The following is a 25,904-nucleotide window of genomic DNA, read 5'->3' as shown; positions in this document are numbered from 1 at the left end:
TTGTTTTTGTTTCTCTATATTAGCTTGTCTATTTGTGCTCTTTCAAATTTTTTGATGTAGGCATTAAATGCTATGAACTTTTCTCTTGGCACTGCTTTTGCTATATCCCAGAAGTTTTGATAAGTTGTGTCACTATTATCATTCATTTCAAAGATTTTTTTAAACTTCTATCTTGATTTCATTGTTAATCCCAAAATCACTGAAGAACAGATTATTTATTAGGTTGGTGCAAAAATAGTTGGTATTAGGGTGATACTGGTTTCATAGAATGATTTAGGGGGGATTTTCTCTTTCTCTCTCTTTTAAAATAGTTTTATTAGGATTGGTACCAGTTCTTCCTTGAATGCCTGATAGAATTTAGCAGTGAATCCAAAGGTTGATTGGATTCACATTTGAATTACGTTGGTTGGTGCCATTACTTTTAATGTCAAAAACTCCAATTATTTTTTTTGCTAGGCTAATAATTTCCATGTATTAGTATAGTTTTGAGGTTCCTTTTGGAGTTGATTTTGAGTTTTATTCCACTGTTGTCTGAAAAGATACTTTATATAATTTTAATTTTCTTAAGTGTATTGAGACTTGTTTCTGTGGCCTATCACATGGTCTGTCTTGGAGAATGTCCCATGTGCTGATGAGAAAAAGGCATATTCTTCAGATCTGGTGAATAATATTCTGTAAATATCTCTTAAGTTCATTTGTTCTAGGGTATAGTTTAAGTTGATTTTTTTCTATGTTTACTTTCTGTCTTGATGATCCGTCTAGTGCTGTCAGTGGAGTATTGGAGTCCCCCACTATTATTGTGTTTCTGTCTCATTCCTTAGGTCTAAGAAGTAATTGTTTTATAAATTTGAAAGCTCCAGTGTTAGGTGCATATAAATTTAGGATTGTAATATCTTCCTATTGGACTACTTTTTTATCATTATATAATTTCCTTCTCTCTTTTTTTTTTTTTTTTTGTTGTTGCTTTAAAGCCTGTTTTTTCTTACATAGGAATAGGTACTCCTGCTGACTTTTGGTTTAAATTTGTGTGTAATATCTTTTTCTACTCCTATACTTTATGTTTATGTGAGTCCTTATGTGTTACGTAATCTTGAAGGCAGCAGATATTTGGTTGGTGGTTTTTTAATTTATTCTGTCATTCTGTATCTTTTAAGTAGACCATTTAGGCCATTTACATTCAACATTAATATTGAGCTGTAGATACCTCTCTATTTATCATGTTAATTGTTGCCTAGATACTTTTTTTTTATCTTTATTTTTTTTGGAGGCCTAGTGAAACTTATGCATTATGAGAGTTCCTTCGTGGTGTATATTGAGCTTTTGCTTAAAGATTTAGAACTCCTTGTAGTATTTGTTTGTAGAGCTAACCTGGTAGTGACAAATTCCCTCAGCATTTATTTGTCTGAAAAAGACTTTCTCTTTCATTCATGAAGCTTAGGTTTGTTGGATACAAAATTCTTCACTGAAAATTATCTTGTTTAAGGAGGCTAAAGTTAGTACCCCAATCCCTTCTGGCATGTAAGGCTTCTGCTGAGAAATCTGCTATTAGTTTGATAGGTTTTAACTTTATAGGTTACCTGATACTTTTGTCTCACAGCTCTTGAGATTCTTTCCTTTGTCTTGACTTTAGGTAGCCTGATGACTATGTGCCTTCGTGATAATCTTTTTGCGGTGAATTTCCCAGGTGTTCTTTGAGCTTCTTGTAGTTAGATGTCTACATCTCTACCAAGACCAGGAAAGTTTTCCTCAATTATTCCCTCAAATCATTTTTCCAAACTTTGAGACTTCTCCCTCAGGAACACCAATTTTTCAAAGGTTTGGCTTTTTTACATCATCCCATATTTCTTGGCAACTTTGTTCATGTTTTAAATTCCTTTTTCTTTGTCTTTATATGATTGGGTTAATCCAAAAGCCTTGTCATTGAGGTCTGAAATTCATCTACTTGTTCTAGTCTATTGTTGAAACCTTTCACTGCATTTTGTATTTTCCTAATTGTATATTTGATTTCCAGAAGTTCTGATTGTTTTATCTTTATAATATATATTTCTCTGGAAAGTTTTTCATTTATATCCTAGATTTCAAAATACTTATTTAAGTTTTTTTTTTTTTTTTTTTTTTTTTAACTTTCTATGGTATCTCCTTGAGTAGCTTAATACTCAACCTTCTGAATTCTTTATCTGGCATTTCAGAGATTTCTTCATAGTTTGGATCCATTGCTGGAGAGCTAGTGTGATCATTTGGGTTGTTATAGAACCATGTTTTGTCATATTACCAGAATTACTTTTTGACTCCTTATTTGGATAGATTATTCCTTAAAGTTGTTCTCAATTTTTTTTTATTCAACTGTGTTTATTTCATGTTTTTCTTTCTTATAAATCTAAGTTTAAGGTTTATAGTTCATTTTAGCCCAATTTGATTTCTTGGTGCTTTAAGAGGTGAATACTCTGTATGAGTTTTTAGTTATGGAGGGTCTTTGTATACTGGCTTTCCCAGATGCTGTTTGTAGTAATTATGTACTTGGTGTGTGGGCAAGTTCACTGTCTTTTATGGGGTTGAAATGGCAAAAATCTTTTGAAGTTTATCTCATTCTTTCACTGTGTACAGTCTATTTATTTATTTAATTTATCCCCAGTATTTTATTTACTGAGTCAATGATTCAGGCATCAGGTCAATAGGGTGGCATCCCTGGGTAGGCAATGGTTATAAATAAGGCAAGTGGGTAGATGTAATATCCAGTGGTGGGAAGATGTACTAGCCTTGATGAAAGTGGCTGGGGGAGCTCCCAATTAGATGTGCTGAGGTTTTATCAGAGTGAAGAATGGGAGCTACCTTAGCTCCTCTGCCATGCCAGGCAGGAAAGCTAACCATTTCACAGCCTCACTCCTATCCCAGTATTCTGGTTATTCAGATCAGACAGGTACCTCTTTTCATCCTTAGAAATGTTGATGTTCCAAGTAGGGAGAAATTGTGATTCTTCCTTTTGTTCAGATCTGAATCTGGGGAGTGCTCCTCCCGTGCGGCTTCCATCACCCTGAATTGCTCCAGAAAGGCTGTCTATAGGTGTATCCATGCTGTGTTTTTGGAGAAAATCCCCAGCTGTGTCTTCAATGGTGTACTGCAGAGGTAAAAGGAGCCCCTCTTCAAGGCCCTTCACAATCACAGAGTTTGCCTGCCTATTAGGATAGAGGTGTAGACTTTCCCTACTACACCGAGCACTGCAATTGTGTCTCTGCTGTAAGAAACTTCCCACTAGGCTCAAGGCCTGCCGTTCAGATTCTTTTGTCCCATGGGATGTTCCCTTGATGTGGTGCTTTCCCTCTTCCACTATGAATGGGGCTTCCTTACAGCTGAATTACAGTGCTGAATATCCCTCTTCTGGGTCTAGCCACTCATTGGGACTGTCTGGCTCTTCAGGTCTCCCAGCAGTGGATACCAGCACTCGCTCTGATGGAGGTGGCGGGGGAGTGACATAGACTCTGTGAGAATTCTTGGTTGTAGATAGGCTTAGTGTGCTGGCTTTCTAGAATGCTGGTTGTTTTAGTACTGAACTTGTCACATGGACAGAGTCAGGACTTTTGATTAGCAGGCAGTGATGTTAGCTGAGACCCTGCTGCTGTTTTCTCCTTCTTGGGCTCAGTGTTATTCTGCCAAGAGGTTCTGTAATTGCCTGAGTTGGTTGGCCTCCAGCCAGGAGGTGGTGCTTCCAAGAAAGCACCAGCTTCAGTAGTAGCAGCGGGATTTGAGCTTGCCCCAAGTTGTCCAGAGGTTGTATTCTGGTTCCTCAGGTGATAGATGGGGCCATAAATCTCCCAAAATTGTGTGTCTTTTGTGTTAAGCTACCACGGAAGTTAAAGAAATACCATCAGGTGGGGGCAGAGTTAGGTGATTCTGACCTTAGACTCTCCTTGGGCAGGGCTTGCTGTGGCCACTGTGGGGGATGGGGTGTGGTTCTCAGGCTGCTGGGATAATGTTCCACGGGGACTATAACTGCCTCTGTTGTGCAGAAGAGTTTGCAAAGGGAGTGGGGAGTAGATAGCAGCAGTAAGCCTCACCCAGCTCCCATGCAGTTTGCAAGGCTGGTCTCACTCCCACAGTGCCTTGCTAACAGTGCCAGGTTTAGATCCTGGCAGCTTGCACACAGAACTCAGTACTTCCTCAGTCCATAAGCTTCCCCACAGAGATAGCAAACAGGGCTTTCATGCCATGCGCCTCCCCATCTGTCCACAAGGCCAGGAATCCAGCTCCTGTGCTCATGTGTTCAGCACACTTCCAGCTTGTCCCTCCGTTCTGTTCAAGGTGGTTCGTCCTCACTTGAATTATAACACAACATTCAGGTGGGAGGTTCTTTCACCCTGTGATCCCTCCCTGAGTTCGTTTGCTGACTTCTCGGAGGTCCCATGTGAGATATAGTCAGGAATGGCTTTCCTGGACTTAAGCTGGAGACTGGGAATGCCTACAAGACACTTCCCACTGCTGGGAGTTTTATGCTGCTCTCTAAATCCATTCCAGCTCTAGGTAGGGTTAAGGACTTCTCCCATGATCTGGATTTTCAGATTCCTCATTGGGGATGTGTATTTGAAGGCAAGCTCTCCTTTTACACTCGGGAAACTTACAGTTTTTCACCTATGTCTTGGAGTAGCTGCAGCCTGCTGCTTCTTTCAAAGGTTCTATGATTTCTTTTGGCTTTCCTGGTTAAGTTCCTTTGGTGATTCTTGGGAAAAAAAAAAAAAAAAAAAAAATTGCAGTGTGAATCTATACCCTAGGACTATTCTGTCCTTCCAAGTGGGAAAGCATGATGACACTGCCTCTTGTCCACCATCTTAAAAAAGAAAAAATTTCAGTCTTTCCAATGTAGGCATTCAGTGCTATAAATTCCTCTTAACACTGCTTTGTCTGTTTCCCAGAGGTTTGGATAATTTGTACCACTGTAATTATTCATTTAATTTTTTTAATTTTCATTTTGATTTCATTATTAACCCAGTAATCATTCAGGACCCGATTATTTAAGTTTCATATATTGTATACTTTTGAAGATTCCTTTTAGAATTAATTTCTGGTCTTATTCTGCTGTGTTCTAAGAAGATACTTGATATAATTTTGATTTTTTTTCATATTTATTAATACTTGCTTTGTGGTCTATTATATGGTATATCTTGGAGAATGTTCTATGTGCTGATGAGATAAATGTGTATTCTTGGGTAGAATGCATTATAAATATCTGTGAGGTCTGTTTTTTCTAGAGTGCAGTGTGCGTATATATATATGAAATACTATATACATTATATTATATATATGAAATATTATATATATATGAAATATTATATTATATATATGAAATATTATATTATATTATATTTGTTGACTTTCTGCCTCAAGGATCTGTCTAGTACTGTGAATGGAGTGGTGACGTTCTTCATTATTAATGCGTTGCTGTCAATCTCTTAGTTCTACTAGTAATTGCTTTTTGAATCTCAGAGCTCTGGAGTTAGGTGCATACATATTTAGGATTATTATATCTTCTTGTTGAATTTATTATTTTATCAATATATAATGATCTTTTCTGTCATTTTCTACTGTTATTGATTTAAAGTCTGTTTTATTAAATTTAAGAATAGTTGCTACTTCTCACTTTTGGATTCCATTTGCACAAAATATCATTTTCCACCTCTTTACCTGGAATCTATAAGAATATTTATTTGTTAGTCATGTCTCCTGAATCCAGCAGATATTTGGATTGTTTTTTATGAGGGTCTGTTTCAATCATCGTGTTGATTTTTGCCTAGTAACTTTGTTTTATTGTTGTGTTATCATTTTTTAAGCCCTGTGAATTGTGTTCTTTCAGAAGTTTCTATTATGGTGTGCATAGATTTTTTATTTCAATATTTAGAACTCCTTTTAGGATTTATTATGGCACTGATCTAGTGTTGATAGATTTCCTCAGCAACTGCTTGTCTGAAAAATACTTTATTTCTCCTTCATTTATTAAACTTAGTTTTTCTAGATACAACATTGTTAGCTGACAGTTATTCTATTTAAGGAGAGTAAAGACAGGAATCCAGTACCTTCTGGTTTATAAGATTTCTGCTGAGAAGTTTACAGTTAGTCTGGTAGATATGCTTTCCCAGAAGGACATAACAATTCTTAGCATATATAAACCAAATAAAACAATTCAAAATTACTGAATCAAAAGCTGATAGAAATGCAAAAAGAAATGGAAAAATGGGAAACTGAAAAAGAAGCACAATTAAACCTAAAACAAGCAGAAGAAATGATAAAAATTACAGTGGAAATCTGTAAAATTAAGAACATAAAATCAATAGAGAAAAACAACAACAAAAAAGCTGTTTTATGAAATTAATGAAATTGAAAAATCTCTAGCCAGACTAAGAAAAACAAAACAAAAACAAAAACATGAGAACACACAAATTTTAGAAATAAAAGTAGGGTCATCACTACTGAATTTGTAGGCATTAAAATGATGATAAAAAAATACAAACAGCTTTATGACCACAAATTTGATTACTTAAGTAACATGGGCCAGTACCCCAAAAGACACAAACAACCAAAACTCACACATGGAGACACAGATAATTTGAGTGGTCCTAAACCTATTAAATTGAATAAATATTTAATAACCTTCCAAAACAAAATGCACCAAGCCTGACTGGGTTCAATGGTGAATTCTACTAAACATTTAACAAATAAATTATGTCAATTTTCTACAATATCTTCCATAAACTAGAAGCCATAATTACCCTAATAGCAATACTAGATAGACTTTACAGGAAAACTATAGACCACTATTTCTTATGAACATAGATGCAAACATCCTTAATGAAATATTAGCCAGAATTATACACCATGACAAAGTGGGATTTATTTCATGTATTTGAAGTTGGTTCCACATTAAAAATGAATTAATATAATTTACCACACCAATAGAGTAAGGAAATAATAAGTCTACAATCATATCAACTGATAAAGGAAAAGTATTTAACAAAACTCAACAGTCATTAGTGATAAAAACTTTCAGCAAATTAGAAATAGAAGGGAACTTTCCCAACTTAATAAAGAATGTCTACTAAAAACCTGCAGTTAATGTAGGTTTTCTGGATGCTTTTCTTACAAAATTAGAGATAAGAATGTACTCTCTTACTATATTTATTCAATGTCATACTGGAAGGCCTAGATAATGAAATAAGTTAATAAAATAAATTATATACAGATTATGAAGGTAGTAAATGCACTGTCTTTTTTCATGCATGACATGATTATGTAGAAGTCTCAAAGAATTGAAGAAAAGCTTCTGGCAGTAAAAAGTAATTATGGCAAGGTCATAGGATGAAAGGTTAACATACAAATGTCGATTTTTTTTGTATACCAACAGTGAACAATTATAATTTTGAAATTAGAAACAATACTATATTTAGTAGCATTAAAAACATGAATTAAAGCCAAATTTAAAAAATGTATACAAGATCTTTGCATAGCTACCTACAAAATTCTGATGAAATGAATAAAATGGGATATAAATAGAGATATTTGATTTCCATGAATTGGAAGACTCAAAATTGTTAAAATGCCAATTCTTCCCAAGGTGATGCATAGATTTAACACAGTCCCAATTAACTTCTCAAGAAGCAATTTTATGGATATTAACCAACTGATTCCAAAGTTTACTTGAAAAGGCAAAGGACTCAGAATAGTCAACAGAACATTGAAGAAGAATAACATTTGAGCACTGATGCTACTTGACTTCAAGACTTATTATGAAGCTATTGTAGTCAAAACAGTGCTTAGTAGTGGCAAAAAAAAATGGACACATAGATCAATGGAACAAACTAGAGTACCCAGAAATAGACCCATGCAAATACAGTCAACTGATCTTTGACAATAGGAACAAAGGCAATTCCATGGAGAAAGATAGTCTTCTCTACAAAAGAAATGTGAGAAAAATTGGACAACCGTATGCCAAAAAAATGAATCTAGACCAGATCTTACAAGTTTTACAAAATTAACTCAAGATTAGTCATAGACCAATGGTTGCCAGGGATTTGAAGGAGAGTGAGTGGGGTAGGTGAAGTACAAAGAATTTTTTGGATAGAGAAACTATTCTCTATATTTACTCTGTATCTGAATCCACAGCTAAAGTCACCCCAAAATTAGAGATAGGAAAATTCCTACAAAAGATTGTCACAAACTGTCCCAAGATGGGGCTAGTTGGAATTCTAAAGAAAGATGATCTGTTTAAAGAATTATCAGGGGAAGTTTACAGAGTAAAGGTGCTAACTTGCGTACGTTGGAAAGAAATGGAGTCTGTAAGACTAAAGGCAGAAAGACAAATACCACATGTGGGACCGAAAAAAAAAAAAAAAAAAATTGAACTCATGGAGATAGATAGTAGAATGATAATTACCAGAGGATGGAAAGGGTAGTGGGAAGAAAGGGATATAGGAAGATTGTTAATGTATATAAAAAATATAGTTAGATAGAATAAATAAGATCTAGTATTCAGTAGCACAATAGGGTGACTGTAGTTAACAATGCCTTATCATATATTTTATTTATTTTTTTAAAAATTAACTTTATTTTTAAGTTCAGAGTACATGTGCCAGTTCATTTATATAGGTAAACTTGTGTCACAGGTGATTGTTGTACAAGTTATTTCACCACCCAGGTATTAAACTTAGTTCCCATTCGATATTTTTACTGATCCTATTCCTCCTCCCATCTTCCACCCTCCAATATACCCAGTGTGTGTTGTTCCCCTCTATGTATCCATGCATTCTCATCATTTAGCTCCCACCTATAAGTGAGAACATGTAGTATTTGGTTTTCTGTCCCTGCATTAGTTTGCTGAGGATAATGGCCTCCATCTCCATCATGTTTCTGGAAAGGACAAAAATTTTGTTCTTTTTTATGACTGCATAGTATTCCATGGTATAACTGTACCACATTTTCTTTATCCAGTCTGTCATTGATGGGCATTTAGGTTCATTCCATGCCTTTGATGCTGTGAATAGTGCTGCAATCAACATATGCATGCATTTCTCTCTATAATAAAACAATTTATATTTCTTTGGGTATATACCCAGTAATGGGATTGCTGGGTCAAATGATATTTCTGTTTCTAGGTCTTTGAGAAATCCCCACACTGTCTTCCAAAATAGTTGAACTAATTTACACTCCCACTAACACTGTGTAAGCATTCCGTGTTCTCCTCAACCTGGCCAGCATGTGTAATTTTATGAATTTTTATTAATAGCCATTCTGACTGAAGAGAGACAGTATATCATTCTGGTTTTAATTTGCATTTATCTAATGTTCAGTGATGTTAAATATTTTTATCATATGCTTGCTAACCATATGTATGCCATTTTTTGAAAGTATCTGTTCATGTCCTTTGCCCACCTTTTCATGGGGTTGTTTTTTGTTTGTTTGTTTGTTTTTTTAATTTGTTTAAGTGTCTTATAAATTCTAGATATTAGACCTTTGTTAGATATACACTTTGCAAACATTTTCTCCCATTCTGTAGGTTTTCCGTTCACTCTGTTGATAGTGTTCTTTGCCGTGTAGAGGCTCTTTAGTTTAATTAGATCCCATTTGCCTATTTTTGATTTTGTTGCAATTGCTTTTGGCATGTTCATTATGAAATATTTGTCTGTTCCTATGTCCTGAGTGGTATTGCCTAGATTGTCTTCCAGGGTATTTATGGTTTCGGGTTTTGCATTTAAGTCTTTAGTCTATCTTAATTTTTGGTGTAAGGAAGGGGTCCACTTTCAATCTTCTGCATATGGTTAGCCAGTTATTCCAGCACCATTTATTGAATAGGAAATCCTTTACCCATTGCTTGCTTTTGTCAGTTTTGTTAAAGATCAGATGGTTTGTAGGTGTGAGGTCTTATTTCTGGGTTATTTATTCTGTTCCTTGGTCTGTGTGTCTTTTTTGCACCAGTACCATGCTGTTTTGGTTACTGTAGCCCTGTAGTATAGTTTGAAGTCAGGTAGCATGATGCCTCCTGCTTCGTTCTGTTTGTGTAGTTTTGCCTTGGCTATTTTGGCTTTTTTGGTTCCACATTAAATTTAAATAGTTCTTCTTAGTTCTGTGAAGAATCTTAATGGTAGTTTAATAGTAATAGCACTGAATCTATAAATTGCTTTGAGCATTATGGCCATTTTAACAATATTGACTCGTCCTATCCATAACATGGATTTTTTTTTTTTCATTTCTTTGTGTCACCTTTGATTTCTGTGAGCAGTGTTTTGCAGTTCTGCTTACAGAGGTCTTTCATGTCCCTGGTTAGCTGTATTCCTTGGTACTTTATTCTTTTCTGGCAATTGTGAATGGGATTACATTCCTGATTTGGCTCTCAGTGTCAACTGTTTTTGCTGTATAAAAATGTTAGTGATTTTAGCACATTGATTTTGTATCCTGAGACTTTGGCAAAGTTGTTTATCGACTTAAGAAGCTTTTGGGCTGAGACCATTGGGTTTTTCTAGATCATGTCATCTGAAAACAGAGATGGTTTTACATCCTGTCTTTCTCTTTGGGTGCCTTCCTTTCTTTCTTCCTTGCTTCTTTGCTTTCTTGCTTTTTATTTATTTATTTATTTATTTATTTATTTATTTATTTATTTATTTTATTTTATTTTATTTTATTTTATTTTATTTTATTTTATTTTTTTGACTGATTGCCCTGGACAGTACTTGCATTACTATGTTGAATAAAAGTGATAAGAGAGGGCATTCTTGCCTTGTGCCAGTTGTCAAGGGGAATTTTTCCAGCTTTTGTCTGTTCAGTGTGATGTTGGCTGTGTGTTTGCCATAGATAGCTCTTATTATTTTGAGGTAAGAATATACATTTTTGTTATTATTTGAAATACTTCAAATCATAAGGGAAAAAGTGGAAAGCTATATAATCATTTTATAAAGGCAGAATACATTTAATACCCATATCTGATAAGACTGTCAAACAAGTTGTGATCAAATAAAAATATCACTCTATAAGTAGGATAATTAAATAAATTCCTAGCAAAAGAATCAAATAATGAGACAAAAATACCCTACTAGCATATAAGACTTGTACTAGGAAGAAAGGATTTTTTCAGTAACCAGAATGCTAATATAATTCATCATAATTACACATTGAAGTTTTTTCTATAGATTATGTCAATAAAGTCAAGGTAACCCACAAGCCTTGCCAGATTTTATTACTAGAGAGTTCATCTGTTTATTAGACAAACTTTTTAATTAAACTATAATAATGGTCAAAACAAATGAGTATTATTGAGAATACCCCTAAAATTCATAATTATTGGTGGACTTCCACATGTTTGAAGATGCAAGCCATGTTTTCAAAATAAATGTATAATAATTTAAATCCCAAAAGTGGTATATATTTTCTTCTGAAGCAGCAACATTTAGTAGCTAGAATGGTAGGAATTGAAATCTAGTTTCTTTACTAACAATCTTTGTGTACCTGTGCAGATCACTTAACCTGTCTGTCTCTGTTTCTCATATAAAAATGAAATATAGTTTCTATCTCATAGGATTATTTATAAGCATTAAATAATTAATATATGTGAAGATTTAGAATAGTGCCCAGTTTATAGCAAGTGAATACAAGTATTAGTATCACTAATATTAGCACTACCATTACCACTACTACTCCCACTATTATCAGTGATTCCAAATTGTGATCAGGTCCAGGTACCTTGGTATACAGAGGAGGCAATCAGCAACTATTATAATTTAAAGAATAATATATACCTTAAAACATTTGACTTGTAAGTTTTCTAAAACTTGTTCATAATAAAGAATTGATCTAGGAATTGTATACTGAAAAATTTTAAAAGCAGTTTTTAGAAGGAATAAAAGGTGATTAGACAAACATCAAATTTCATTTCATTTAATTTAATGGCTTGCTAGCATTTAAATCCGTAAGTCTGTGCCACTCAACTGGCGATTTTTTTGGATTTCCGGAAAAAATTGAATTTATGAATCCTATATATAATTTCAAACATTATTCACAAAACATGAACAAAAACAGCCCAATAGCCTTCATAAATGTTCTCTTCTGCTGTTAATTCATAAATAAATGTCAGCATTAAAAATACATATGCTGTTTTTTTAGATTGAATAATTCAAATAATACTGAATATTGTTAGGTTGACTATCATGGTAGCAGACATTAAAAAAGAACAATAGTGTAAATGAGAAGAGTTGATGTGTTTCAGAATATAGAAAATCTCTAGAATTTTGAAGTAAAAAGAGATTAATATCTTATGTGATACAGGAGTTTGTCTTCAAGCAACCAACCTCTTATCCACTTTCTTTTCCTTCAGGAAAGTAAATTGATTATCACTCACATTATACTATTCAAGGCTAATTTGCCTCACTCAGTTGTACCTTGACAGTTAAACACCAAATATCTTACTCGGCATCCCTCTTTGACACTTCTTAATCACTTTAGTGCTCTTGCTAATGCTCCAACATGTCCTTTTCTCTTTTCTAGTTTTGCACATTATTGCTCTGTCTGTACAGCAGTTAGTCCAAGGGGTTTATTATTGGTAGTACATTTCCTTTTTCTAGTTATATTTGCATCACCCGTCTAAAACACTGAATTTGAGTAAAAGTGATTGATCCTGTTTCCATTTTAAATGAATTAGGTAAAAAACAGAGAGAAATTCAGACAGAAATTCAAAGGCTAAGGTTTCTTATTGCGACAAAACTTGTATTTTCAAATATATGAGCATTTGAAAATCTCTGAACCTAGCAGACACATTGTGTTTGTGTGCGTGATAACTTTGTTGGTTCTTTTGACATTATCATGGAGTGAGATTTAGGAAGAAAATAAATCCAATCTTAGCTGTACCATTTGCTAACTTACTAGATACAAGACACTTACTACATACTAACATTACTTGCAGGACTGCTCTTAAGAATAATAAATGTGCTAAATTTAATTACCTGGAGCAATGGCCTGTACCACACACATCCTAGGCTGCAGTTCCCTTTACCCTGCTTTATTACTTCCTATTCCTCCACCTACTTTCATGAGCTCCAGAAAAATGTCACATTTTCTTATTTTCTCAGACCTAACTCCTATTCTTTTTGTTGTTGTTGTTGTTGTGGAATATTTAGTCCCTTTATTCTTTTATTGTCAAGGTAATGACATCTCAGGAGGAAAAGGCAATAAATGATTATGCCTAATCAGTCATTTTTGGATAAATTGCTCTATATTATTTTGTTATCATATAGAATGCATTAAAGTAATCTTTGCTAAGTCTATGAATGCAATACATCTAATTTTTATAACAGCCCTATAAACTGGGCTTGATTCTCATTTATAGTTAAAACTGAATTTTTAGGTGGTAAAATCATTTGGTTCACTAACTGAACTAATAAATTCAAGAATGAAGATTCAAGCTCATGCCTTTAACTGCAAAGTTTATACTATTTTTATCCTCTGAAACAGAGGAAACATCAATAGCTTAACTAGAATGCAAGATTATTTCAGCAATTAGTAAGCTAATACAATAAAATGCATTCTTCAGAATACTAGTGCATTGTTTTGTACTTCTCATAAAAGAAAACTTGTAAAGGTATAAATCACTTGCACAGTTATGTGAAGCTTTTTGTTTATTTCAGGTCACCAGTGAGTTTCCTATTATTAAATCTGACAGTCAATTCAGTCTTTATTTTACCTGATCGAAAAGTAAAATTAGAAACATTTTATGATTCCCTTCACCAAGAAATGCTTTTGTTATTTGGGTTCTAAATGATCACATTCTCCTCATTTTCTTCCTTCCTTTCTTGCAGATACTTGTTCTCAGTTTCTATCAACATTGGAGGTCCTTAGGATTTAGTCGTTAGACCACTTCTGTTTGTAATTATAGTTCCTTTGGAGACTCCTATAATCTCCATAAATACCATATCTATTGCTGATCATTTGCAAATTTATTTCCTTGATTTCTCCCCTGAAATCCATACTTGGTATCCTACTGCCTACTTGACATCTCCTCTTATTTCTCCTAGAAAGTCTGTAGACGTCTAAACATTTCAAAATTAAAAAATTTAAGCCAAATCTTAAATCATATTCCCTGACCCTGTTTTACTTACATTTTTTTCATGTTAATTTCTGGCAACTTTATCCACCAGTAGTTCCAGCCAAAAGTATTTATTTCACTGACACGCTGCATTCATTCCAGCAGAGTTGACTCTACTTTTACAAAATATCCAGAACCATCTACTAATTATCCTTCATTGCTCTATCCTAATTCCAAGCACTATAATATCTGGCATTAGCTATTGCCATAGACTCTCAACTGGTCTTCCAGCTCCCCTTTTTGTTTCACTAGAGTTTATTCTCAAAACACCCTATCAAAATATATATCAATTATGTCACACATCTCTGCAAAACCCCTCAATGAGATTCTGGTTGTTTTAGGGTAAATATGAAATCTCAATAATGGTATTGGCACCAGTGATGTAATTCACTGCTACCCTCTTCTTATTCACTCTGCTCCACCTCTGTTGCTCCTTAAACTTGCCAGGAACACTTCACTCTTGGAGCTTTGCACTGTGTTCTCTCTGCTTAGAATATCTTTTCTTCACATATCTGCAGAATTTACTGGCAGATTTTCTTTGATTCTGCTCCTTTGATTTTGTGCTCAGACTTTTCTTTCTCAAAAATGCTACCCAGGTTATTTATTCACAATTTCAGCCTCTTCCATAGCTCTTCCACCTTTCCCAATTCTGTGCCATTTTAATTTTCAACCTTCTATTGTACTACACATTTGTGTGTGTGTGTGTGTGTGTTTCTTGTTTTTCTAGCCCCACAAATATGTTGGCTTCATGAGGGCATGGATTTTTTTCCCCCACCTCCCATGAATACATTCTCAGTGCTCAGAACAGTGCCTGGTTTATAGAAGAATCTTAAAAAACAGTATTACCTCAATGAATGAATGAATGAACACCATGATAGGATGCAGGTTTTTGAAATAGTGGCCAATTGGAGCCAACAGCCATGAAAACATGAGGAACAATGACTAGAAATATCTTCTTCTTTCAAGCAAGACTGTCTTTAACACATAGGAATCAATTCCTCAAGATTTTTTTTTCTTAAAATCACTCTCAAATATTTGACAATTCTAAACATTCCAGCACCCGTAACAGTGAAGATTCAACAAAGACCCTCTGTTAAATATATTAGTTTCAAAAGCAATAAAGTTGAAAACATGAAAGACAAGTAAAATAATAGAAAAAACACATTTGCTGGCTTAAACTTGTGAAAAAATATTGGACATGATCATTTTTTCCCTCTTATAAAAAATGACTAGTGTCTTGAGAATATATATATATATAAACTTCAAAATAGGTCAACAAGTTCAATGCCCTTCAAGCCATTCTTTAGCTAATGCTCTAGCCCTTAAAACTGTCTCTTCAGATTGCTACTTTAAGAATCACTAACATCTGTCTGCCTAAAACATCACCCAAATCCAGCAGGTGAGCCAACTTCCCAAACAGCAAGCCTTGCTTTAAAGAACAGAAGTTGTGTCCTCTGGGATGTTCTTTTGGCAGGGCTAGTGGGCTGTTCTCAGCAATTTTCCAAACTTCCATTTCACACTTCTTTAGTTCTGAAAAGAAAAAAAGGAGGGGGGAAGCAACTAACAACTTCAATGTTTTTTGAAGCAAAATAGAAAATGTCATAGCATTCAGTGGCTATAAAATAAATGTCTAAGAGTTCTCTTTCTAGCTTATTGCAACAAATTGTCTAAGATGATACCACTTGTGTTCTATATATGGTTAAGTACTTTCAGCTCTCCTTAAGGTTTAGGTACCTTAAAAAGTGTTCCTATTTTCAGCTTAGAGTTAATTCAAAGTTGTTTTGGAGAATCTGGTTTTGCTTGGATGAACTCTGAGAATTTTATTCAAATGAAGGTTAGGTGTCTTCCTGATGTTGCTTGATGTATTTTAGGAGGATAATTTGCATATGTTGTTGAAACTAATCCAGCATTTAACTTACATTTCTTCCAAAGTTCTTTGGTAAATGTTGAGAAATAATGATGTTATTTTTTTGTTGTTGTTTTCTTTGTGAAGATACTAAATTATTTTATGGTCACCAAAATTAGTCTTAACTTCTTAATTAAATTGGTAGGTTAGGCAACAACTACTAAGAAGGAAACAATGAGTACAATTAGGTTTCAGATTTGACATTGGCAGAAGAGTATACTTTTGGGAAAGTTTCATAATTACAATTATCTTTAAACTGTGCATTTTCATTATTAATTTGTGTTAGTCCATTCTCACACTGCTGTAAAGAAATACTGAAAACTGGGTAAATTATAAAGAAAAGAGGTTTCATTAGCACATGGTTCTGCAGGCTCGACAGGAAGCATGGCTGGGAGGCCTTAGGAAACTTACAATCATGGCAAAGGTGACGGGGGAAGCAGGTATGTTTTCACATGGCCAGAGGAGGATAGATGTGTGGGAAGGTGTAGTGCTACACACTTTTAAACAACTAGATTTTGTGGTTAACTCACTCACTATCATAAGAACAGCACCAAAGGGGAAATCTAGCCCCATGATCCAATCATCTTTCACCTGGCCCCACCTGCAACATTGGAAATTACAATTTGACATGAGATTTGGGCAGGGACACAGACCTAAACTATATTGTAATTCAAATGCTCCATGTACACTAACTCTCTTTCTTTCTCTTCTATTAAATTGTCTTAGTTTCTCACATGAGGGCAAAATAAACTTCTTGGGTCTGTAGTTAGTATGTATTAGTCATATCATTTAAAAAATATTGCTAATTAAACTAAGAAATTGCATTGAAGGAAGGGTAATTATCCAGCATTTTAGAATTAGAGAATCTGTGCTTTTCTTATATTTCAAAAATATTTTCCAAAAACATCTTTGTTGGAAATCTTAAATAGTTATTGTTCTGGGAAATATATTTTAGAAGTAAAATATTCTGGAAATGAAAAGCTATATAAGTTATAGTCAAAGTAACTCTTTCTAACATAAATATATAACAGGTTAATCACTCATTCATCCTCTTGAGGGGTTTTAATCTTTAGAGTGGTCTTGAGAAAGCTCATAAGGTCTTTGATAAGTTAATAGAAAATAATTATAAGATTCAATATTGATAAAATAAAGTTTCTTCACAGAGAGAGGTCAAGATTATTATGTTTTATAGACTATATGTTCTATCTCTATAGTATCTATCTATCTATCTATCTATCTATCTATCTATCTATCCATTCATCCATCTATCTACCTACCTACCTACTTATATATGTATCAACCAGGGTAGCTTCTGGAGAAGGCTAGCTGAAATAATAACCCTTTCAACACCTGAATTTTTTTAAAAAAAACTTCTCCCTGAAGTTTTATTAGTCAAAATATAAATTTTCATTATTTTTTCAAATTGATTATTATTTCTTCCTGTGAATGATTGAAGGATTTTTAAAATGTAAAAAATATAAGTATTAATAATTAAAGCTAAGGAAATATGGCCAAAGTAGGGAAAAGAATAATTTAGACTAGGTGGGGCTAACAAAGAATCTTAGAAAGTGATCAATGCTTCTGATTCAGTGGTTTTCTTAATATAAATGAATTAAGCTTGTCTAGTCTACTAGTCCAAAGATACCAGCATTCCATTCCCGCAATCAAGTATGTGTATGTGTAAGAGAGACAGAGAGATAGAGACAGCCACAGAGATATGGGGAGTTAATGGACTGAAGGAGAGGGAAAAGATTTTTTTAAGATGAGACTTATAAACTGAGAATTACTTTAAAAAAGCTTTCAATATTTAATTTGCCTCATTTCCTTATTCTACTTTTTTATTCAGTAATGTATGTGTAGCTCTCTCTCTCTTATCTTTTAAACAAACTATACTCAAACTTAGGTGGATAAGAAAAAATTAGTAAAGTCAACCTCTTACCAGAAGTCTTTACCATCTTTCATAAGATCCACCATCTAAAATGACATAAAATTTATACTAGATTTTTCTGAAGAGATCAACCTAGCTTCTTCAGTACAGAACATGTATTGGCCATAAATTTTAGGTTGGTGCAAAAGTAATTGCGGTTTTTGCCATTGAAAGTAAAAGAAAGAAGAACAAGTCATGCGTATTTTGTGACAATAGCCTTATTCTTTAGTCCAATGCCTTCAAAAGTATTATCTCAAATGATATTCATGGGGTTTGCTGAAAAGAAAAACATTATGCAATTCAGGTAATGGTCCAACAATAAAACCTCACTTTGGTGTGATCCTACAAAATCTACAAGTTAACATCAGCTTGTTAACAGTAGGGAAAATATGCATTTCAGCGAAGAAAATGAATTGCAATAACATTCTGAAATGATGGGCTTACATCAGTAGAAAATAGATGATGTAAAAGGAGAAAAAAGTAACTAAAAGTGAGTTGTTGATTACTCAACGCTGCATCTTTCCTTCTCTCCCATCCCTGTTTCCTTCTGTGTGGATAACGCCTAACTTATTTTGTCCTCTACACCTCTCTGTGCCACCTAACTCACTATGCCTCTGGGAAGTGGGCTAGTTTATCTGACTGATGAAACCAGCCAGAAAAATCTGGACTTCCTCAACTGAACTCAGCTCCTACATGTCCTTCCTCGTGAACTGGCTGTGCCCAACAGCAGGCATTCTTCTTTCCTCGTCTACTAAGTTCTACCTGAGTACCCTTCCCCACTCTTGGGAGGAAAAGCCTGTGCTAGCCCAGCACTGCATATGACTGGCTGGGAAGATAAGTTGACTTCCAGGCTTCAGATAGAGAACTCAACTGGAGCCTATATTTAGTCTCTTTCAGTATTTTAGGTAATATTTTTATCAACCTTATTTTATAATAATACAAAGTTATATAAGTATCATTTACCTAAAATAAACAATCACTAAAGTATATGTGTGTGTGAATTTTGACCAATGTGTATAGTTTAACACAATTATAGCATATAACATTGGCATTAACCCAAAAAGCTCTCTCATAACCCTGTGTAATAAATAGATTTCCTGTAATCCTTGCCCCGTCAGTGACTGATTTTATTTTCCCCTTTTTGTTTTGACATTTTCAGAATTTCACATAAATGGAATCACACAATGTATAGTCTTTTTGTGTCTATTTCCTTTAGCATAATGCTTTTGAGGTACATCCATGTTGTTATTTTTATTAATAGTTCCTTTGTACCTAAATACCAGTTGGGTATCTGAGTTGCTTCCAGGATGTGCGTTTTTGAATAAATATTTAATAATAAGACTTTTTGTAAATATGCTATTCATTTCTGTTAAGTAAACATATGAAAGTGGTATTTTTGAATCCTAAGATTAGTTTATGTTTTACTTTAGTAGAATCTGCCAAACTGTTTGCTAAGGTGGTTGTACCATTTTCCATTCCCACAATCAAGTTATCTTCATATCTTCACTGACTCTTAATATTATCAGTCCTTCTAATTTTAGGTATATTGGTATTCATTTTGATTTTAATTTTAAATTTTTTACTGACTACTGACCTTGAATCTCTTTTCATATATTTATTTACAATTTATGTATATCTTTTGGTGAAATATCTATTCAAAATTTTCTTCATTTGTTTAACAAAGTTCTTTGCTTTTTATTTTTAAGTTATAAGACAATATATTCTGGATATGAATTCTTGGTCATGTACTTGTTTTGCAAATATTCTCTTTCTCTCTCTGTTGCCTTCCAATTCATTTTTTAATGGTGACTTTTAAACGAGTAACATTTATTTTGATGATCTTCAGTTGATCAATTTTTTATAATTGACTATTTTGTGTTTTCATTAAAAATCAGTTGAACATTTATTTTGAATCTATTTCTGAAATATAGTTCTGGCCTATTAATACATCTATCCTTATTCACATATCATAGTCTTGATTATTTTTATCTATATAGTGAGTATTGAAATTAGGTAGTATATCCTTTACCTTTTTCTTTAAGAAAATTGTTTTGGCTATTCTAAATTTTAAAATCAGTTTATTCATTTCTAAAATAAATTGCTGTAATTTTAATTGGCACTATATTAAATCTATAGATGAATTTGGAGAGAATTAGCATCTTAACAAGGTTCATTCATTTGCTACTTGAACGTAGTATATCTTTTCGTTATTTATGAGCCTTGAACATAGTATCTATCTCCATTCTCTCTAAAATGTTTTATAGTTTTCAATTTATAGGTTCTGCACATATTTTGCTAAGCTTATCTCTATGTATTTTATTTTCTGATCTTGTCAGAAATGGTATTTTAAGTCAAGATACAAATGTTCATGGCTGGTATACAGGAATATAATTGATTTTGGTTTACTGAAATCTATGAACTTGCCAATACCACTTTAGTGTTAATAACTTTTTTGTAAATTCCTTAAGACCTTTTTGGATAGACAACTATATCACCTGTGAATAACAATAACTTATTATTTTATTTACAAGATATATGTCTTTTAATTATATTTTCATTTTTCTCTAGCTAGGAATCCAGGCAAATAATGATTAAAAATATGAGATCAGATTTCCTTATCACATAAAAAGGTCCCCTTCAATTAGCAGTTTGCTGAGAGATTTTATCTGATTAGTTGATGGGTTTTCCTCAAATCCCTTTCCTGCATCAATTAAGATAATCATAAGGTTTTCCCTTTTTTATTCTGTTGACATTGCACATTACATTGCTTGATTTTTTTCAAAGCATTAAACTGGCTTTGCATTCCTGACATAAACCCCACTTGTTCTTTTATGTCTATATTTTGGGATTTAATTTGCTAAAATCTTAAAATGCATTATGTATGGAAACTATGGATATGGGATCAAAGAATATTGGTTGGTAATTTTCTGTTCTTATAGTATCTTTGAATAGTCTTAATATTAGTGTAATCCCAGCTTCATAAAAGGAAATGGGAAGTGTTTCCACTTGTGTTTTCTGAAAGACTTTGTAGAATTGGTATAATTTTTTTTCCTTAAATGTTTGGTAAAATTTATCAATGAGGGCCAGACGTGGTGGCTCATGTCTGTAATCCCAGCACTTTGGGAGGTCGAGGTGGGAGGATCACGAGGTCAGGAGATCGAGGCCATCCGGGCAAACACGGTGAAACCCCGTCTCTACTGAAAATACAAAAAATTAGCTGGGAGTGGTAGCAGGTGCCTGTAGTCCCAGCTACTCAGGAGGCTGAGGCAGGAAAATGGCGTGAACTCGAGAGGTGGAGCTTGCAGTGAGTCGATTGCCCTACTGCACTCCAGCCTGGGTGACAGAGCAAGATTCTATCTCAAAAAAAAAAAAAAAAAAAAAAAAAAAAAAATTCATCAATGAGGCTCTCTGGGCCTGGGATTTTCTTTGTAGGAAAGTTCAAGACTAAAAATTTGATTTTTAAATACATATCAAAGTACTTAGGCTATCTATTTCTTCTAGAGTGGGATTGGATCCTTTGTATTTTTCAAAGAATTTATTGCTTCAAAGTTATTCAACTCTGACACACAGTTGTTACAATATTCATCTTGTTAGCTACTAACATTTACAGAATCAGAAGTTACACCCCATCTTTAATGTTTCTGTCTTCCTTTTCCTGATATCATTCTAATTCTCTGAAAAAGTTAGCTTTTAGTTTTATTTGTTTTTAACATTGTTGTAAATTTTCTATTCCACTTAGTTCTTCTCTTTATTTTCTCCATAGAATTATTTCAAGTTATGGGTAATTTGGTGTTCTTAAAGTAAAAATACAGATCCTTGATTTGAGGTCCTTCTTTTCTCTAATATAAGCATTAAATGCTAGAAGTTCTCCAAGTCTACTGTTAATTCAATCGAGTACATTTTTCTCTTCAGATATTTTAATTACTAATCTCTATAAATCTCATTTGTGTCTTTTAAAAACATGTTGTGTCTTTCCTCATTGTCCTCTGGTTTTCTTCTACCAGCTTAAATATATGAAATATTTGTCAAAGCTCTTTAATTGTCCTTGTCTACTCTCATCATCTATTGTTTCTGGAATTTTTTAATTAACTGATTTTTCTGCTAACTGTAGGTCATATTTTCTTGCATCATTGAACGCTTTGCAATTTCAGAGTGGATACTGAACATTGTGAATTTACGTTTTTGGTTGTTAGAATTTTGCTGAAATACAGTTAAATTCTTTGAAATCAGTTGTGTATTTATACAATTGTTTTTTTAAAAGCTTTGTTATGGCTAATCTAGGGCCTTTAATCTAGGGCCAATGTACGCATGCTATCGAGGAGATAAACTTCTGGAGATCTTACTTGATTCTCCAAATTTTGCAGTATCTTTCCATTCCGTTTGGTGGAAAGATAAACTCTTTACAGCCTCTTTGAAGCCCATGAATTGTTGCCTACTTCTTTCTCATGGTTTTCTTCCAGATATCCTCTCTGAACCTAGGTAGTTATTTTTTATGCAAGCTCAGATTGTTGCTCAGTCGAAAACTCAAGAACCTCTCTAAATCTCTGGACCTCTCTGTGTGCACAGTTCTCTGTTTTTGGTATCCTTTTCCCGAATTCTAGCCTCCTCAAACTCTAATCTTTTTCTTCTTAATATAATCAAGACTGCAAGGCTATATTTGAGCCTCCCATGGCTTTGCTGCAAACTTGAAAACTGATTCAGAGAAGCACACGGTGAATTTGTCAGGTCTACCTTGTTTCTTTTTCTTCCAGGAGTCACATTCTAGCTGCCCACTATCCAGTATCTGAACCATGTTGTTTCACATATTTTCTAAGTTTTATGGTTGTTTATGATAGGAGGGCAAGTTCTTTCCCTGGTACTCCATTTTGGCCAACAGCAGCAGTTTCCAAAGATGTTATTTTTATCTGCCATCTGCCTGATTCTTTGCCTAACATCGCGAAAAAATTCAGAAGTAGGTGGGAAATTGTGTTTTTGCTTTTCCCAAAGAATTCAATAATGTCTCTTGAATTTAAAAAAATACGTATTTTTAAAATATTTTGAAAAATTTTCATTATAAAGCTAGTTAAAAATTAGAGAACTTCAGTCACACAGTGGTAATTTGTGATACCTAAAACTTACCCAGAGAGTTCATAAATATAATTCGTTATTCTTCCTTAAGGAACAATTAGTTAACAGAAGATGTCTTACAAATATGCTCTCTGTCTCTCTCTCTATATATATATACGCACACATAAATTTATGTATATAATATGTGTGTGTGTGCGTGTGTGTTCCAAAAAATTTATTCTTACTCTCTCAAATAATTTGTTTTGCAAAATGTATTTTAGATAAGTCTAAATATGTATGTTAATATATATAATTTTAAATATAAGAGACTGGGAGTTTACTTAAAGCTAGATGTTGTCTTTAAACTTGAAAATATAAGCATTATGAGTGTCTAAAAAAGAAAAATTAAATATAAGTTAGTGAACTCAGATTTTAACTGGAGTTATTTTTCTTTTTTTAAATTTGTTATTGAGAAAAAGCGACAGTGTTTTATCTGCTTTTGCTGCATAACAAACAACCGCAAAAATTAGGAATTTAAAATCATAGCCATTTATTTGCTCATCTTTTTATGTCTTGGAATATGGAGTGGACTATGGTAGGCTTACTCGTACAGTCATACATGAGGTTGGCTGGGCATGATTGGTTTAGAAGGGCCTTGGCTGAGAAACCTGGTTTCTGTTCCACTTGGTTTTTTAACATCGTATTGTGGTCTTTCCATATGGGGCATGGTCTCTAAGAGTAGCAAAAGAGATAGTACTTGAGTGTATGAACACATATCAGGCCTTTGTTTTGCGTCAATTTTACAGATGTTCCAATGAGCAAACAATTTACCTGACTAACCTGAAACTTTTGGGGCAAGAGGGAAGATATATTACATCGTTTAGGACGAGCTACAAAATTTTGTTCCCATTTTTGTAATCTATCACATAAGGCATATTGTGCTTCTTCCCCTTAAAAATCTTTTATGGCTTATTGTCACCTTCAAGATGAAGATTAACTTCTCTAAGATTTCATTCAAGGCTATTCATAGGCTCGATACTATCATTAATCTCTCATACATGGACCAAACTCCAAGTCATTTTGCATTTAATACATTAATTAGGTCCATAGTTAAGAAGGGGATGGCTGGGTGTGGTGGCTCACATCTGTAATCCCAGTACTTCAGGAGGCCAAGGCTGGTGGATCACTTGAACCCAGGAGGTGGAGACCAGCCTGGGCAATATGGCAAAACCCTGTCTCTACAAAAATTACAAAAATTAGCGGGGCTTGGTGGCCCACACCTGTAGTCCCAGCTACTTGAGGGGCTGAGGTGGGAGGATCGCTTGAGCCTGGGACATCATGCTTGCAGTGGACACTCCAGTCTGGGTGACAAAGTGAGACCCTGTTTCTAAAATGGAAAAAAAAAAAAAAGGAGAATTTGATTGTAGGAAGACTCAGTTTCATGGAGACTACACTTGTGTTTGGGGTAAAAAATTAACTAGCTATTATAAAGTCACCTTTATCAACACTTTTGGAATGCATTTGATGATGATTCATGTAGTTCTATCAGCCAGATTCAAGCTTTGGGTACTTTAAATCTGAGAGATATATAATTAGAAAATGTAATATTTCAGAAAATTATTTTTAGAGCCATAATTGCTCTTAGATACGCCCACAAATCCTGTAGGGTTAGTATAATATGGACTATGGATATTAACAATCAAAAAATAAAACCTAGAAATAAGAACCGTTTATTTAAATAATACGCATTGTGGCAATAATTTGAACATTTACAGTGTGTCAAATATTATGTTAAATATATAACTTACATCAGTTCATTCATGTTCATAGCAATCATTGAGTGTAAGTGTTGCATGCCTGTTTTACGGATGAAGACACTAAGAATCAGGGATGTTATCTAAAGTTTACAAATACTAAGTTAGTATAACTATTTGTTATATTGAGATAACAATCTATAACTTTAGATAACATCCCAGGGGATAAAACCTTGGCCTGATTCTGTAGTCTCCGCTGATAACTACTAATTTATAATACCTTTCTGCTCCCTTCCTTTTAGGTTGTATTTTCTTGCTATCTAACAAATTGCCACAACTGTTTTCCTGGATTAGAAGTCTGGATACAGGCCAGATGAGTTCTCTGCTCATCATCTCACAAGGTTGTAATCAAAGTATTGGCCAGAGCTGTAATCTCACCTGAAGTTCAGGGTCTTCCTCCACACTATACTCACATATGAGGATTAAAAACAATAAGCTAATTTTATTGCAGCATTATTACTAATGTCAAAAGATTGGAAAGGCCGGGCTCAGTGGCTCATGCCTGTAATCCCAGCACTTTGGGAGGCCGAGGCGGGCGGGTCACCTGAGGTAGGGAGTTCAAGACCAGCCTGACTCCTTCTGTACTAAAAATACAAGATTCACTGGGCATGGTGGCCATGCCTGTAATCCCAGCTACTCGAGAGGCTGAGGCAGGAGAATCACTTGAACCCGGGAGGGGAGGTTGTGGTGAGCTGCAATCATGCCATTGTGCTCCAGCCTGGGCAACAAGATATCTCAATCTGTTTAAAAAAAAGAAAAGGACTGAAACAAGCTGAAAGTAGTTACCAAGGTACTGTTTAAATGACTTATAGTACATGTAAACAATGGGATATAGTACATCTGCTAAAATCACTAGAGAGATCAAAATGTGGTAGTGTGGAAAAACCTTTATAAATTATGAATTGTTAATTAGAAAAGGTAAGCTTATGGCATAGAATTATGTCATGTATTTGTAGGCACAGTACAATTTTTTAAAAGTACAAATGGGAAACTTAACAGTAGTTGCTTTAGTGAAGGTAACTCGGAATCTGAAGTAGGAGGGACATTAATGTTTCACTATGTATCTTTTTCATTCTGTTTATGCTCCTTACCAAGTATATATGT

The sequence above is a fragment of the Piliocolobus tephrosceles genome, chromosome 5 (genome assembly GCF_002776525.5).
Source record: "Piliocolobus tephrosceles isolate RC106 chromosome 5, ASM277652v3, whole genome shotgun sequence".
NCBI classification, from domain to species: domain Eukaryota; kingdom Metazoa; phylum Chordata; class Mammalia; order Primates; family Cercopithecidae; genus Piliocolobus; species Piliocolobus tephrosceles.
This window is presented reverse-complemented; position numbering follows the sequence as displayed.